Genomic DNA, 4459 nt, shown 5'->3' with positions numbered 1-4459 from the left:
CTCACTTTGAAGTGCTTCCGTCTTTGTGGTGAAAAAAAGAGTTTTTACAATTAAAGATGATAAAATGGTGCATGCACATGATCTTATTTTAATAAGAGTTTTTCAAATGAAGCATCACGCTGCTGCTGCTGCTGTTGCTGCTGCTGCTGCCATGTTTTCTAAAGACAAATAATCATGAAAGGAACAGAGACAAAGATACGAACCTGCTATCTCCATCTTTATCAGGTGCTAACTGGTTTATTATAAGCAGTTTTCTTATTGACCCCATTGTTTCTTGTTAATATGATGATGTCATACTGAAGCAATCTATATCACCAACAATGCATACAACCATCACATCATTAGGATATACACACCTACTGGCCTTTTAATTTTCTTAATAAAGATTATTTATAATAAAATATTAACATTAAGTTGTATCCACTCTATAAAATAGGATGGACCAAAAGTGAAGCGGTTACATTAAATCATTGCATGTACGTCACTGAACTTGGAGCAGCTCCTTATTATGTGGAAAGTAGAGCAGATTAACTATTAGGGTGTAATGATTAGGATCATTATTTGAATGCAGTCTCTACATTCTATCAAGAAAGACATTGATTTTTGTTTTTAATTATTTTCTTTTTTTTCATCAAATGACATTAAATTACATTCTAATAACATAAATCACCTGATTTACAACCAGGAAAGTTACTGCACATGAAGAGGTAGTGTATGGGATGACAAAAGTGCAACTATGCCATCAAAATCCACGCTGTCCACTATAGTCACCACTATGCATGAAAGGGTTTAAAAAAAAAAAAAAAAACAAACTAAAATCAGCATTTAAACATGTTGCATTCTTCGTATTCTATAAAATGTTCACCTGGACAATAAAATAGTGATTATTAATGTATTTTTTGCATAAGATGAATCAAACATTTATTAATAACTGATGGTAAATCTATGAATCTGAATTGATGTAGAAACTAATTATGAGTGAGTGTATGAACAGTATGTAAAGGGTTAAATGTGGGCTCATTGACTGTCCTCCTTCAAACTTTAATAAGGTCTCAATATTAATCAGCATAGAAATCTACTTTGGTGCCAAACAAGAAGCTCATCTATCCTTCCACCCTGACATGGAAATAACGCTTGTCATTAAAACATGGTGCAGGCATGAAATGTACTCATAACCATATATATATATATATACGTATATATACACACAACTGTAATAGGCTACATGGAAGTTTACTGTCACAAATAAATTGGTGACCGTGAATATTTGTGACCATGTGAATCAATGCATTATACTGTGACTGTTTCACTGACTGAGAATGTTTTTTCACATTATTTTGGACAATTACAGTTTTAAAATTGGACTGTGACATGAAAAATATATTTTTTTTAAATAAGACACAGTTAAAACAGGCTTTAAGTGAACAGTGATTTTCTCATCCTGCTACCTTCAGGCTGTCTGCACCGTGAGGACGCTATAGTTCAAATGTTCTCTTTATTTCATCCATACAGGCCTGGTCTTATTATTCAATCAATCTCAATCAATCAATCAATCTTTATTTGTATAGCGCCAAATCACAACAAAGTCATCTCAAGGCACTTTACACATAGAGCAGGATCTAAACCGTACTCTTCAGGTTTTAATTTTAAAGAGACCCAACATTCCCACATGAGCAGCACTTAGCGACAATGGCAAGAAAAAACTCCCTTTTAACAGGAAGAAACCTCAAAGAACCAGGCTCAAAGTGGGAGAACATCTGCCTCGACCGGTTGGGGTAGAGAGGAGAGAGAGGAAGAATAGGAGAGAGAGAAGAACATTGAAAATCAACATTGAAGCTAGAAGGTCCGGGACTGGAATCTGTCATCCGGACGTCTACAGGCCCAGATTACCTGTGAGACGAGAAAGCACAGACAACTCCGGGGAAGAAGTTTAGGTTATTGAAGCATTAATAGTACATGAATGTTATTGGATATAGATGGATGAATAGAGAGAGACAGAGAAAGAGAGAGAGAGAGAGAGAGAGAGAGAGAGAGAGAGAGAGAGAGAGAGAGAGAGAGAGAGAGAGAGAGAGAGAGAGAGAGAGAGAGAGAGAGAGGAGGAGAGAGAAGCTCAGTGCATCATGGGAGTCCCCCAGCAGTCTAAGCCTATAGCAGCATAAACTAGGAGCTGGTCCAGGACAAGCCTGGCCGGCCCTAACTATAAGCTTTATCAAAAAGGAAAGTTTTAAGCATACTTTTAAACGTAGAGAGGGAGTCTGCCCTCCGGGCCGAATCTGGAATGTGTTTCCACAGGAGAGGAGCCTGATAACTGAAGGCTCTGCCTCCCATTCTACTTTTAGAGATACTAGGAACCACAAGTAGGCTCCGATGGTGGGGGAGGATGCCGGTCAGACCTGGCAGACCTAAACGCATTGTGAGGGTCTGCTGGGAACGTCTGGCAGAGTCTCCTGTCAGAGAGAGCTTCAACTCCCACCTCCGGGAGAACTTTGACCATGTACCGGGGGGAGGCGAGGGACATTGAGTCCGAGTAGGCCATGTTCCGTGCCTCCATTGTCAAGGCGGCCGACCGGTCTTGTGGCCGCAAGGTGGTCGGTGCCTGTCGTGGCGGCAATACACGAACCCGCTGGTGGACACCAGCGGCGAAGGATGCCGTCAAGCTGAAGAAGGGGCCTTTTTGGCCTGTGGGACTCTGGAGGCAGCAAGTCCGACGACAGGACTACAAAGTCAATCATCGAACTGCGGCCCAGGGTGTCCTGGTGCCAAGTGCACATATGGACACCCTTATGCTTGAACATGGTGTTAGTTATGGACAATCTGTGACGAGCACAGAAGTCCAATAACAGAACACCACTCGGGTTCAGATCGGGGGGGCCGTTCCTCCCAATCACACCCTTCCAGGTCTCACTGTTGCTGCCAACATGAGCGTTGAAGTCCCCCAGCAGGACGAGGGAATCCCCAGAGGGAGCACTCCCCAGCACCCACTCTAAGGAGTCCAAAAAGGGTGGATACTCTGAACTGCTGTCTGGACCATAGGCACAAACAACAGTCAGGATCCGTCCCCCCACCCGAAGGCGGAGGGAGGCTACCCTCTCGTCCACCGGGGTAAACTCCAACATAGAGGCACCAAGCCGGGGGGCAATAAGTATTGCCACCCCTGCCCGGCGCCTTTCACCCGTGGCAACTCCAGAGTGGAAGAGAGTCCAACCCCTCTCGAGAAGGCTTCTCAACCTCGTGTACCAGTTCAGGCTCCTTCCCCACCAGAGAGGTGACATTCCACGTCCCTAGAGCTAGCTTCTGCAGCCGAGGATCGGACCGCCAAGGTCCCCGCTTTCGGCTGCCGCCCAGCTCACATTGCACCTGACCCCTTTGGCCCCTCCTACGGGTGGTGAGTCCACGGGAAGGGGGTCCCACGTTGCCTCTTCGGGCTATGCCCGGCTGGGCCCCATGAGCGCAGGCCCGGCCACCAAGCGCTCGCCATCGTGCCCCACCCCCAGGCCTGGCTCCAGGGGGGGGAACCCGCGTCCGGACAGGGGAAACGAAGAACCATATATATTACTCGTCATAAGGGGTCTTGTGAGCTACGTTTTGTCTGGTCCCTCCCCCAGGACCTGTTTGCCATGGGAGGCCCTACCAGGGGCATAAAGCCCCCGACAACTGAGCTCCTAGGGTCATTGGGACACGCAAACCCCTCCACCACGATAAGGTAGTAGCTCAGGGAGGGCTAAAAAATAACTGTCTTTTCTTTTCTTTTTTTAAACGAATACATTCAGAACAGAATAAGATTTATATTTTAAACATGATATTGTTTCCATCAGCAAAGTCATTATTATAAATCCAATAATATCTCACTGGAGAGAAATGATGAAATGTTAGTAAAATGAATAATATTCCTGACGTGAAAACAGTGAAATTAAGAAAGAATGAAGAACACAGCCAGTCGTCCTTCCTCTCACCTTCTTCTGCTGCTGCTATAGTAGAGCGGCTCATATGAGCCAGTCGGAAGTATATAAGAATTTGACACATTTTAATAAATATTAAAAACTGAGCTACACACTAATACTGAGACACAGAGCAGAGGAGAGGACAGAGAGGACATAGAGGCCAGAGACTCTGCAGAGTTTCTCTAAAGAGAGCAGAGCACGTTTATCACAGGAGGCGTTCAGGTACAGTGCTGAGTGTAGGTCACCCGCATTCTGAAAGCGCTCACAGCCCAATACTTGACGGTACTTAAGTCGAGAAAAAAAATGACTTGACGGCGCTGTAAAAATATAAGAAAACCCTGAAGTCTAATGATTCAATTGTGAAAATGTGCATTCGATTGTAGACTAAACTGTCATAAAAACAGAAACGAAAAAAAGATCAGTGCCAAGAGAAAGAGGTTGTAGCCTATTTGTATAATCTTTTATTACCAGATATCCGCTGATTTGCTTTTATAAGAAGGATAAACAGGTATTTTGGA

Source organism: Scomber scombrus, chromosome 15, assembly GCF_963691925.1.
Source record: "Scomber scombrus chromosome 15, fScoSco1.1, whole genome shotgun sequence".
Taxonomy (NCBI): Eukaryota; Metazoa; Chordata; class Actinopteri; order Scombriformes; family Scombridae; genus Scomber; species Scomber scombrus.
This window is presented reverse-complemented; position numbering follows the sequence as displayed.